Raw genomic sequence first — 14460 nt, 5'->3', positions numbered from 1 at the left:
TCTATCTGGCAAAATTGTCATTCAAGACAAAGGGTGACGTAAAGATTTTTATCGTCTAACAAAAGCTAAAAGCATTTACTACCAGCAGACCAGAGGAACTTCTCTGAAGAATGTACTTTGGAAAAAAGATAAATTGTTTTGAGATGCAAGAAAAAAGAGTACATAGATACGTTATAGTTAGTGTTTGTGGGTTCAGCAATACATTCATAGTTGTTCCTTAAGCAAAAGAGAGAATTTTAAAACGAAGATCATAGTGGGTTAATGATGACAGCATATCATGAGTCCAAATTATGGTTTATCCAATTATGTGCACATGAGATTTGAAGTTGGGGTGGAAAGGTCAGCAAAAAGAATGGTAAATACATAGGCAAATCTAAACAAATATAGACTGCATACAGCAATAATAATGTCTTAACTTGTGAATTTAAAAAATAGTATGATAAATCCCAAATTGGACATAATAGAAAATGATAGCATATAAACCAGGGAGAATGTGATTAGGCTGTTATGTTTTGTTTCTGAAGAAAATAGAAATAATTAATTGTAGAGTTTACATTAAGTATACATATTCTACTTTTAAGAATAACAATGAAAAAATAGAGTGCATAATTTCCAATTAGAGGGAATAAATGAAATTTTTAAAAATACATTATTATATCATAGAAACAGTAACATACTGTTTTATAACATATATAGAATAAAATACATTTATTATGTTAACAGTGTTATCTCTGAAGCCATACAATAAAGTGGTTAAGAAGATAGGAACTGGAATCAGACAGCCTGGGTTCAAATCTTACCCCCAGTACTCATTAGCTGTATGTTCTTGGGCACATCTGTGTTTTCTGTTTCTCAGCCTTCTCATTTGTAAACTAGAGATTATAACAGTATATATCTTATAGGGTTGTTTCATAGTTAATGAGTTAAATGTAAATTCTTAGAACAGAAACTGGTATAGAGTAAATGCTCACAATATTGCCAAGATTTTTGTAAAAAATGGAAAAAGGCATAACAATTTTTATATGTTTGCTTATATGTATCTCTAGATTACAATTAACTAATGAGTGGTTGTGAGTAGGGGCAGAGAGACCTAACACTGAAAATCCTTTATTCCTTTGGATCCATGTAAATTTATCTATTTAAAAATCAAGTTAGAAATTTACTAAATATATTTAAATAGATTCTAATTTTTAAAGAGCTCACTTGTACATTAAAGTAGGCTCAGTGCTGTAACAACTGGACCCAAACTCAATAGAAATGTGTAACTGGCTCAGGTGTTTCCAGGTACTAGGGCATTCCCTCTTGCTTTTCCTCGACCCTACTTAAACTTTTAAAAATCTTTCCTTTTATTTTATTTCAATCGTTTTTGGAGAACAGGTGGTTTTTGGTTAAATGGATACGTTTTTTAGTAGTGATTTCTAAGATTTTGGTGCACCTGTCACTTGATCAGTGTAAACTGTACCCAATACGTAGTCTTTTATTCCTCACCCTCCTCCCATTCTTCTCCCTGATCCCCAAAGTCCATTACATCATTCTTATGGCTTTGCATCCTCATAGCTTAGCTCCCACTTATAAGTGAGAATGTACAATATTTGGTTTTCCTTTCCTGAGTTACTTCGCTTAGAATAATGATCTCCAACTCCATTCAAGTTGCTGCAAAGGCCATTATTTCATTCTGTTTTATGGCTGAGTAGATCCCTTGGTATATATATATATATATATATATATACCACATTTTCTTTATCCACTCATTGGTGGATGGGCATTTAGGTTTGCTCCACATTTTTGCAATTGTGAATTGTGTTGCTATAAACATGCTCATGCATGTGTCTTTTTCATATAATGATTTCTTTTCCTTTGGGTAGATACCCAGTAGTGGGATTACTAGATGGAATCATAGTTCTACTTTTAGTTCTTTAAGGAATCTCCATAATGTTTCCATAGTGGTTGTACTAGTTTACATTCCCACCAGCCATGTAAAAGATTTCCCTATTCACCACATCCATACCAACATATATTATTTTTTGATTTTTTAATTATGGCCATTCTTGCAAGAGTAAGTTGATATCTCATCGTGGTTTTAATATGCCTTTCTCTGATAATTAGCAATGTTAAACATTTTTATATGTTTTTGGGGTGTTTGTATATCTTCTTTTGAGAATTGTCTATTCATGTCCTTTGTCCACTTTTTGATGGCATTGTTTGGGTTTTTTTCTTGCTGATTTGTTTGAGTTCCTTGTAGAGACCTTTTATTAAATTATCTTCAAATTATCTGATTTGAATGTGTCACCAAAGACTAAGCAAAGTAAAAACCATCAACTTGGGGGTGATTGGTGTGCCCAATAAGATGTGACTTTTTACCATGTCTTTCATACAAGTCTCATCCTCTGGTGTCTCTGGTGGTTAAAAGGACACACACCAGGTTTTTTGGCTTAGCTATGATTGGCAGCTTTTCCCAGCCAATTTGCCCCTAAAAACATAACATTGGGCAATGACTTAGAAATTTTTAAGATTAAAATTGAAGGAGATTAAAATTTTTAAAAATTTTTGATACTCTTCCATGGTAATAAAGACAGAAATAAGACTTTTTATCGTGTGTTTACATATGACATATGCTTTGTCTATGTGATACATTTTATACCATTATAGACACAATACAAAAGGTTGAAATAAATATATACATCTTTCTTTGAAAAACTAAAGACTGTTAGCACCTTGAAAGAGGTAGGAAACAGTCTCAGGTTTAGTTAGGGAAGACATATCTCTGCAGTAGCTAAGCTCATGGTGCCTGTTTATCTATGATTAAATGTTTTAGTCAGGAAAATTAGAAATGCCAATAGTGTAGAGCTAAGTATGAGTTTCCAGAATAATTCTGAGTGTAGCTAAACTGTAGTAAATTAGAAAAAACTATTCATCCCAATATAACTGAACTAAATTTGTGATTTACTAAGGAAAAGTATTAGGGAGAAAATAGCACAAAATGTGCTTGGAGAGGTAAGCCAGGGCCAATATCATGTAGGCATACTACAGACTATGTTATAGAGTTTGGGTTTTATTGAACACATTGAGAAATTATTGAAGGGTTAGATTTTGGCAGGAAAGTGACATGATTCTATTTGCATTTTAAGAAGAATGCTATGGCTGCTTTGTGATAATTAAATGGAAGCAGAGAAACCAGACTGGAGGCTCCTGCAGTGGTCACCATAAGAGGTGATGGTGACTTGGACTAGGGTACTGACTGTGAAAACAGAGGAGAGTAGCCAGAGCCTTACTGTAATTTGAAAATAAAATTACTTTGATCTGGTGATAGCTCTGATGTGGGATAGAAGGGAAGAAAGGTATTAGAGATGACACTTAGGTTTCCAGTTTTAGTGCGTGGGGGAAAATTTTAGCAAGGACAAAGAACAGATGCTTTTAACAAAATGGGTGGAATGAGAAACAGATTGTTTATTCATCCCAATCCTAGTGATTTTTAAAGAAAGTGGATGTTTATAATTTGAGGATGTTTCTGTTTTCTCAAACCAAACAAAGTCATCATTGTCAGTATAAAAGTTTTCACATACTTGGAAAGTAATATGAATTGGCAGAAGTGAACATGCAAGATCAAGGTAGCTGAGTCCAAGCTGAATGGCTCTACATATAAATGTGAAAAATGTGAGACTTGGAGGGAGATGAGGACTGCACTGGGAGGAGAGTGAGAGACCCTTGGCCTTTGTATAAGCAGTAGGCTCAAACTACCTCATAACCCCTCTGGCTAGTGAAGTGTGAGCTACTCTACCTGGATCCTGCCAAGCTGGGGTGAAGAGAGGAGAGCAAAACGCAGTCCTTATACAGTATGAAGTAGTCCAGGACTGGGGTAAGGAGTCCTAATTCCTATCCTCTTGGTCAAATAGAAATAGATCTTTTAAAAGATTCTTAATTTAGAGAAGGAAATGAGAAATCCTTCCCTGGAAATATTGCTTTAAGGGTTCCATGGTGCATTTAAAATCATCCAATTGCACCTCCATCCCCATATGATGCTTGAATACTTTTTTGAAATCATATCAATATTCAGCAGCCCTACTATTGGGAAATTATTCAACTTAATCTCTGAATTACTGTATTAAATATTGTCTCTATTCTCTTCTTAAGAAAGCTAGAAAATTTCCAGGGGTCATCACCTTTGAGGAGATAATTTTGAATGAACACTTAAGGACTAATGGAACACAGAGGTCAGATGTCCCCATACAGAATCTCTGTTTTTGCTCTTTACTGTACTTGAACCACACCAAATTCAATACTAGTTGCATTCCCCAAAGGGAATTCACTCACACTAGAAGCATTAATGAGCAATATAGATTTTGTTGAAATTTTTGCAACAGAATAGACTTTATATCACACACCACAAAGCAAAATGCTCAAAAATTCTCACGTGACAAGTTATCCTAAGTCTCCTCTTCTCTTGCCATTCCCTCTGGGAATTTGGCCTCTCTCTTGCAGGATGCCCCTCCAAAACCTCAATTCTTCACCATGTTATTGGGCTTTTCTCTCGGAAGTGTAAATCACAACCTACCAGAGTTGTCAACAAATAAAGAGCCCTCAAAAAGTGGAAGTTTTTATCCTATTATTTTCTCACAATTTGGTTCACTATTGAAGTTTCTAAGTTTTGCACGGCTTAGCTATAATTAAGTACATATGGCGTCATTTCAACTTGGCAACCACAGCTACTATTTTCTTGCTACTTATACTCCTATAATCAGCACCAAGAAGACAGTCAGGTTCCATTAAATGTATAGGTTTCACACACCTGTGCTTCTCAAGGAGGTAGTTCCTAAGGGAATAATTTGAGGCCAAGCCACAGAGGACCCCATCAGTCTCAAGGAACAAGAGCCAAAGTGATTGGTGATGCTTGTGAATTGATGACCAAAGCCAGAGACAGGCTGAATAGAAAGACTGGAAGCAAGAGGTTGGCCAAGAAAAAAAAAATAGACTGAAAGGACTAAGTTGTATGCAGGGGACACATCAGGTGCCACAGCACAAATGCACATGACACAGTTTCTACTAAGATCGAGTGAAAAAGAGATGAGGAGTATACAAATACCCCTGTCAATTAAATAACATTTTAATGACACAGACCAAAGAGGATATGTGAGTTTGCAAGGGCAAATACAAATTAAGAATATAGGGGGGAAAATCTCCTTAGTACAAAAAGAAGGAGAGAGAATTTCCCCATCCCTTTTCTTAGAGTATTTACTTAGAAAATTTATAAATTATTTCTCTGACTCTTTGAGATGGATGTGAATATTTTTAAAAGATAAATAAGCCTCTTGCCAGTTTTACAACCCAGGAATCTTCTTCTCAGGGATGTGGCACCCATCTCTTTGAAACGTAATCATCAAGGAAGATAGTACCCCCGTCTCCCCATCTCCCAGTTCCAATGGAAGGATAGGACTCTCTCTTTGGCAGGACACCTGACTGTAAGTTGCAAGACTGCCACTTGCGGTAAAGATATGAGAAGTTATATAAAAAAAAAAAGAGAGAGAGAGAGATATGAGAAGTTTATTTTTACTCTGGATAAAGTCTGTTAGCAAACACAAATAACCACCTCAATTACCAGGTGAGTTAGGATAAATTATGTGTGACAAAGGGCAGGTCAAAGTCCCCTTACTTGAGATCTGGTTATCCTTGAGAACATGCGTGTAATGGATTGTATCTGTTTGGTTTTATAAAGGGTGAGCTTTCTTTCTGTCTCTGTGATCTGCTTAACAGATTGCCTATGATCCACATCAGAGTCTGGTTTAAACTTTATTCAATAATAAAACTACTTTTTTTCTTTCCTATATTTTGTGGAGAGGATTTTCTGGATGGGTAGGAGGTTTTATTTTTTACTGTATTTCCCCTGAAGTTCAGGGTAGGAAAATAAGCTTTCTGATGAGGTAAATATCAGATAAGAGAAGGTCTCCTGAAGGGAAGACCTTGAAGATGGGATAGAATGTTGATTGAAGGAAGAAAGAAGTAGGCATTTCAGGCATAGCAGATGACCCAATAAAAGACTTGCCTGTCCCTAATTGTTGTAAACTTAAAGGCCACATTTAAGAGTTGTCTCAGAGGGGTTTGAAGTCTCATTGCTGATTTTTGTAGTTTCCTTATAATGTCAGGGGCAGATGGAGTAAAAAATGTATACCCAGGAGAGCTTGCCCGTATGGGGAGTCTGGGTCTCCATTAGTATATTTCCTGAGTGCCCCAACCAAACAGCTGAAACCAAGTAGGATTTTCATCCTTTCCCTGAATTATTGCTCTAATCTTGTCGTAATTGACTGGCTTAACAACACACTTTTTCCTCTACTTTTTCTCTACGGCACAGCAAGTGGACAATACTTGTAAGTCATGACAAGTTAAATTAAAGAACGTGGCCAACTTAACAAACTCCTCCAGAAACTTTTCTGGATGCTCTGAAAACTGGCCAAATTTTTGCTTGTATAAAGCCAAATCAGATCTAGAAAATGCACATGTACTCTAAGTGTTCCCCCATTTCCATCAGCTACCTCCCACAATGAACACAGGTTTGACTTTAGGGGCTGATAGGGGACCCCATTCCTGGTGGTACTGGTTGGGCAGCAGGGTATATGTGCTGGGGCAAGTTGGATAAGGGGAAGGGTTGCCTGATGACTTTGGGGTAGAATCTTTCATGAGAGAAGTGGTGGGACCTGCGCCCCGCCTGAGAACTAAGGGACTGAAGAGACTCGGGAGGGGGTGTAGGCCTTTTAGGAAGAATAGCTCAGAGGGAATCCCTTAAGTGCAGCTTCCTGGTATCTGGAAGTAACATGAGCCAGTAAAGGGCCATACAAGCCTGTACATAAGAGACCTCCTCCCATTTTCCTTCTTTTTTACAGGATAAGTCCAATTGTAAAACAGCAGTATAATGTATAGAACCATGTTTAGGCCAAATGTCTTGGTTTTCCAATTTATATTAAACCCAAATGGTGTTGCGATAGAAAATGAATTTATTTTTCTTTAAGCTGAATTTGAATTTGCTCCTATAGCCTAAAAGTCATCCTAGCGGTGAGTTTTCTGGGATGCTTATCATTGTCTCCATGTCAAACAAGGATTTCTATTGGACACAGAAGTTTTTCTAAGTCTAGCAAGAGGGAAAGAAAACGGGTCCTCACTATTTTCCTTTCAGATTTCTGCTGCCTGCAGAGAAGATGTAAGTGTAGGTAGCAAGGCATTACAAAAGTAGATTATAAGCATTTGCCAGTGAATTAAATATGACAAAAGAAGTATTTTTATAAAGCAAAATGTAAAAGGAAAAGTGTAAATAAAGTGACAAAGACAAGAAAATGCTATTACAGAAAATGATAACTTTAGGTCAGAAAACAAGAAAAGGGAAGACCAAGAATTCCCTAGGATGGACTCATAATCCTAGAGATAATGGCAATGCCAAAAACCCTAGAGCATCTGGGAGGCAGCCAACAATACCGAATGCTGAAAACCCAGAGTACCCAAGTATGGGCCAACAAGGGGCCCCACACCAAATGCTGAAAACTCCAGAGCATCTGAGGGGCAGCCAACAGTGAACCCCAAAGGGCTGGTTGGGGCCACAGAACAATATGACTCTGGCATCCCAGAGTCGGCAAAATGGGGACTTCTCACAACCAAGTGTCTTGCCTTAAACAATTGCCCAAATACAGTTCACAGAAAATCAAAGTTAAAAAAAACCTCAAACAAAACATACAATTGAGAACTGAAAATAAAACGGCTGGCTCACCCAAGCTGAGGGAACCTGGAGAGACTTTCACCCGAGTCCCACATAGAAGACCAGTCAGTGCCATTTTGCCTTCTGTGGATGGATGCCTGTCCCTCTGCCCTCCCAGCCCCCACCCCTCTTGAATCAAGTGAGCCGGGGAATAAAGCCTCTGGCTAGAGGGTCAGTTTAAAGTCCACCATCATTTGGGTACCCCAAAGCACGTCCCTGTCACCCCTTCCCCTGGTCCTTTTCCTCTGACTTCAAGCCTGGGTGAGCTTGGCTGCCATGTTGCGGGAGGATGGGGCGTGGCATGGGGACCAGTGACCTGCCGGCCTGCCAGTCAGAGTAGTGAGTCCCACACAAGGCAGCGGCACTATGGCTACTTGCCCGTCCACTCAGCTCCACTGGCAGGAAAGATGATGATCTTAAAAGAGCCTTTGACTAGTGTTACAGCTCTATAATGCTAATTGCCATCTCACCATCTCTCGCTAATCGCCGTCTTTCATCTCTCCAATCATCTCTTGATTTTTTCAATGGATTGGAATACCCAAATGAGAATTTTCTTAAAGAAAGGAAGGGCCAGGCATGATGGCTCAAACCTGTAATCCCCGCACTTTAGGAGGCCGAGGCAGGTGGATCACCTGAGGTCAGAAGTTCAAGACCAGCCTGGTCAACATGGTGAAACCCCGTCTCTACTAAATGTACAAAAATTAGCCGGGCATGGTGGCGGGTGCCCATAATCCCAGCTACTCATGAGGCTGAGGCAGGATAATTGCTTGAACCCGGGAGGGGGAGGTTGCAGTGAGCCGAGATTGCCCCATTGTGCTCCAGACTGGACAAGGGCGAAACTTTGTCTCAAATAAAAAAAAAAGAAGAAGAAGAAGAAAGAAAGAATAATTATGACTTTTCTGGGTTCTTGCATATCTCAGGATGTCTCTTTTTTACTTTTGAACACCTATAACATTTAGGGAAGTATAGAATTGTTGGGTCAATTTGGTTAATGAGTACAAAAACAATACAATTGGATGTTATCTTGATCTGAGAATTGGAGATTTCTAATTAAGTTAGATTTTTATAGCTTTTGTTCTGGTGAACTATATTGCATGGGACATTAAACCCCAAGTGATTGCTGCTGTCAGAACTCTTCCTGGCTCTGCAACTGGTGAGTTTCTTCAATGACAAAGAATTCTGGAACACAATGAATCTCTGCTCATCTTCTACCTTTGCCATGTTTGGTGCTAGGAGTATTAATCTCTGAGTGAATATACAAAAAAAAGGTGTTAGTAGGCAGGTGTAAGACCGGAGTCTGGTTGTTGGTGTGAGGTTTGATGTTTTTCTATCTATGAAGCCCTGTATCCCAGATTTAGGAGAGAGGTCACTAAAAGCCTTTCTCAACTCTCTGAGGGGCTCCAAACTGTCTATTTCAGAGGATGACAAGGAGATGAATGATCTAGGATGATGCTCCTTGATTTACTCTAAAATTATATGCTCAGGAAAAATTCCACTCCAACTCTGACATCTCTTACTTTTATTTTCCAGCATGCTTTCCAGTTTTTATCTTTTTCTGTTTTTTTAAGGCTATTTTAATGAGAAGTTAGGAGGAGAAATATCAGGTCTGGCAGGCTGGTCTGTCACCATAGCAACCCAGAGCCCTCTCTAATTGTCTTTTGAACACACTGCTTATGTGGTATGATTATGTTGATGACTGTCTATGTCATTGGTAAAAATAAAGCTGTCAGTGTGGCAATTTTTCTAACTCAGAGAATCTTCTGCCCTGAGGCTGGATAAAAGCTCTGATTCTCTGGAGGAACTGATACTCTGGGGTAGAAGTGTTTTCTGTGAACTATTTGTCATTTGTGAAGAGCTCCTGTCTCCAGGATTTCTACTTTCTTCTCCCCTGATAGATCTATTGACTCCCTGGAAAGACAGGCAGACAAATTTATTAGTTCTTTTGGATGGGAGTCATGTTTCAGAGAGAACATTGAAAAATTACATCCTAAAGACAGGGGCCTGAGCTTACATTTTATAGGGGAACCTGCCCTGATATTCACGTAGGTTCTTTTCTATTTTCCTTAAGCATCGGCCAGCTTGAGAAATAAAGGGACAGAGTACAAAAGAGAGAAATTTTGAAGCTGGGTGTCCGGGGGATACATCACATATCGGTAGGTTCCGTGATGCCCTACAAGCCGCAAAAACCAGCACGTTTTTATTAGGGATTTTCAAAAGGGGAGGGAGTGTGTGAATAGGTGTGGGTCACAGACATCAAGTACTTTACAAGGTAATAGAATACCACAAGGCAAGTGGAGGCAGGGCGAGATCACAGGACTACAGGACCGGGGTGAAATTAAAATTGCTAATGAAGTTTTGGGCACCATTGTCATTGGTAATGTCTTATCAGGAGACAGGGTTTTGAGAGCAACCAGTCTGACCAAAATTATTAGGCAGGAATTTTCTCTTCCTAATAAGCCTGGGAACACTATGGGAGACTGGGATCTATTTCACCCCTGCAGTCTCAACTATAAGAGACACGCACACCTGGGGGGGCCATTTATAGGCCTATACCTCCAGGCACGTATTCTCTTTCTTAGGGATGTTCCTTGCTGAGAAAAAGAATTCAGCGATATTTCTCCTATTTGCTTTTGAAAGAAGAGAAATATGGTTCTTTTCTGCCTGACTCACCAGCGGTCAGAGTTTAAGGTTATCTCTCTTATTCCCTGAACAATTGCTGTTATCCTGTTCTTTTTTCAAGGTGCCCAGATTTCATATTGCTCAAACAGACATGCTGTACAATTTGTGCAGTTAACGCAATTATCACAGGGTCCTGAGGTGACATACATCCTCCTCAGCTGACAGGATTAAGAGATTAAAGTAAAGACAGGCATAGGAAATCACAAGGGTATTGATTGGGGAAGTGATAAGTGTCCATGAAATCTTCACAATTTATGTTTAGAGATTGCAGTAAACACAGGCATAAGAAATTATAAAAGTATTAATTTGGGGAACTAATAAATGTCCATAAAATCTTCACAATCCACGTTCTTCTGCCATGGCTTCAGCCAGTCCCTCCATTTGGGGTCCCTGACTTCACGCAACAACATTTTAACACACTATTTTTCCTTTAGTTGGACCCTCACCAACACTGCTTCAGTAGATATCTTAATCTTGAGCTCTTGTTTGCAGACTATTAAACAAACTTACTAACTCATTTTACTGTTTCTACTCATTTTTTTCCCAACATTTATTATAAAAATGCTCAACCTTATAGTAGGATTGAAAGAATTTTACAGTGTACTCTCCACCTAGATTCTACCAGTAACATTTTACTCTAGTTGTTTTATCACATATTTATCCATCTGTTTATTCATCCATCCATCTATTCATCTTACTTTTGATGCATTTCAGAGTTGTATACATCAGTACACTTCCCCCTAAACGCTTCAGCCAGCATACCATGGTCATTTCTTATTCTTATTTATTTATTTGAATAATTATGAAGTTGATTTTCTAATGTTTTATTGGTGGTGTACTTTCCCTTTTTGAAAAGTTTATTGCATCCTTCATCCATTTTTCTATGAATATGTTGGTTATTTGAATATTAATTTCTTAGGGGACTTTTACTGAAATTTAATTTTCAGTTGTTTCTTTCTGAATAATTTCTTTATTATGAGACATTTATAAAATCTTAGGGAAACCCAAAAAAATAATATGAGATAACCATCTTTTCCTAAAAACTTAATATTTGGTTGAATTTGCCTTACAATCTTCTTTGTACTGTTATCTGAAATGTATGTTTTTTCTGTTATTAAATGTATCAGTATTTTTCTGTTTAATTTTCTCTTTGGTGTAACGCTTTTAAATATTCATCTATATTTAAATATATTCCTTTTGTTTTATACTTTTATTTTGTTAATTTTTTTAAGGTGAATGAAAATGTAATGCATATGAGAAATTAATATTCTAAATTTATGAACAATACAGAATAATGTAAAATTTCTCAGGGTCTCATTAAACATTTACAAAGGTCAATAACTGATTTTACACAAAAGAGGATATTCAAATAAATATATAAAACATATTACCTTATCTGAAATAAAAATAATCATTTCAACAAGTTATTAATTGAATAACCTTTATGATAGTATTTTGCATAGTAAAGGGGGAAATATATTTTTAGGAGTTGCTATAGCATTTCTCTAAAGTATTGTGGCAGTGTGAATAAAATAAACCAAAAACTAATATTCTTTGACTGAGCAATACCACAGCTGAAAATATAATAGAAATGTGGCAAAATCTTTTTTTTTTTTTTTTAATGTTTTGGACTTTTTTTTTTTTATTATTATACTTTAAGTTCTAGGGTACATGTGCACAACATGCAGGTTTGTTACATATGTATACATGTGCCATGTTGGTGTGCTGCACCCATTAGCTCGTCATTTACATCAGGTATATCTCCTAATGCTTTCCCTCCCCACTCCCCGCACCCCACGGCAGGCCTCAGTGTGTGATGTTCCCTACCCTGTGTCCAAGTGTTCTCATTGTTCAATTCCCATCTATGAGTGAGAACATGCAGTGTTTGGTTTTTTGTTATTGCGGTAGTTTGCTGAGAATGATGGTTTCCAGCTTCATCCATGTCCCTACAAAGGACAAGAACTCATCCTTTTTTATGGCTGCATAGTATTCCATGGCGTATATGTGCCACATTTTCTTAATCCAGTCTATCATTGATGGACATTTGGGTTGGTTCCAAGTCTTTGCTATTGTGAATAGTGCTGCAATAAACATACGTGTGTGTGTGCCTTTATAGCAGCACGATTTATAATCCTTTGGGTATATACCCAGTAATGGGATGGCTGGGTCAAATGGTATTTCTAGTTCTAGATCCTTGAGGAATCGCCACACTGTCTTCCACAATGGTTGAACTAGTTTACAGTCCCACCAACTGTGTCAAAGTGTTCCTATTTCTCCACATCCTCTCCAGCATCTGTTGTTTCCTGACTTTTTAATGATCCTCATTCTAACTGGTGTGAGATGGTATCTCATGGCAGTTTTGATTTGCATTTCTCTGATGGCCAGTGATGATGAGCATTTTTTCATGTGTCTGTTGGCTGCATAAATGTCTTCTTTTGAGAAGTGTCTGTTCATATCCTTTGCCCACTTTTTGATGAGGTTGTTTGTATTTTTCTTGTAAATTTGTTTGAGTTCTTTGTAGATGCTGGATATTAGCCCTTTGTCAGTTGAGTACATTGCAAAAATTTTTTCCCATTCTGTAGGTTGCCTGTTCACTCTGATGGTAGTTTCTTTTGCTGTGCAGAAGCTCTTTAGTTTAATTAGATCCCAATTGTCAATTTTGGCTTTTGTTGCCATTGCTTTTGGTGTTTTAGACATGAAGTCCTTGCCCATGCCTATGTCCTGAATGGTATTGCCTAAGTTTTCTTCTAGGGTTTTTACGGTTTTAGGTCTAACATTTAAGTCTTTAATCCATCTTGAATTAATTTTTGTGTAAGGTGTAAGGAAGGGATCCAGTTTCAGCTTTCTACATATGGCTAGCCAGTTTTCCCAGCACCATTTATTAAATAGGGAATCCTTTCCCCATTTCTTGTTTTTGTCAGGTTTGTCAAAGATCAGATGGTTGTAGATGTGTGGTATTATTTCTGAGGGCTCTGTTCTGTTCCATTGGTCTATATCTCTGTTTTTGTACCAGTACCATGCTGTTTTGGTTACTGTAGCCTTGTAGTATAGTTTGAAGTCAGGTAGCCTGATGCCTCCAGCTTTGTTCTTTTTGCTTAGGATTGTCTTGGCAATGTGGGCTCTTTTTTGATTCTATATGAACTTTAAAGTAGTTTTTTCCAATTCCATGAAGAAAGTCATTGTTAGTTTGGTGGGGATGGCATTGAATCTACAAATTACCTTGGGCAGTATGGCCATTTTCACGATATTGATTCTTCCTATCTATGAGCGTGGAAAGTTCTTCCATTTGTTTGTATCCTCTTTTATTTTGTTGAGCAGTGGTTTGTAGTTCTCCTTGAAGAGGTCCTTCACATCCCTTGAAAGTTGGATTCCTAGGTATTTTATTCTCTTTGAAGCAATTGTGAATGGGAATTCACTCATGATTTGGCTGTTTGTCTGTTATTGGTGTATAAGAATGCTTGTGATTTTTGCACATTGATTTTCTATCCTGAGACTTTGCTGAAGTTGCTTATCAGCTTAAGGAGATTTTGGGCTGAGATGATGGGGTTTTCTAAATATACAATCATGTCATCTGCAAACAGGGACAATTTGACTTCCTCTTTTCCTAATTGAATACCCTTTATTTCTTTCTCCTGCCTGATTGCCCTGGCCAGAACTCCCAACACTATGTTGAATAGGAGTGATTAGAGAGGGCATCCCTGTCTTGTGCCAGTTTTCAAAGGGAATGCTTCCAGTTTTTGCCCATTCAGTATGATATTGGCTGTGGGTTTGTCATAATTAGCTCTTATTATTTTGAGATACGTCCCATCAGTACCGAATTTTTTGAGAATTTTTAGCATGAAGGGCTGTTGAATTTTGTCAAAGGCCTTTTCTGCATCTATTATTTTGTTAATATTGTAAGAACATTTAAATATTAATTCATCGGGAATACTTTCATGCAGAGTGTTTAGACTCTGGCTTAAATTTTTCCAAATATTTAACCAGTTACCTCAGCATTATTTATTAAAGAATTTAATCTTCCCCATTTACTTGAAACCACAAATTTA

The sequence above is a fragment of the Pan paniscus genome, chromosome 2 (genome assembly GCF_029289425.2).
Source record: "Pan paniscus chromosome 2, NHGRI_mPanPan1-v2.0_pri, whole genome shotgun sequence".
Lineage (NCBI taxonomy): Eukaryota > Metazoa > Chordata > Mammalia > Primates > Hominidae > Pan > Pan paniscus.
The sequence above is the reverse complement of the archived record's forward strand: the minus strand, read 5'-3'. Positions refer to the sequence as shown.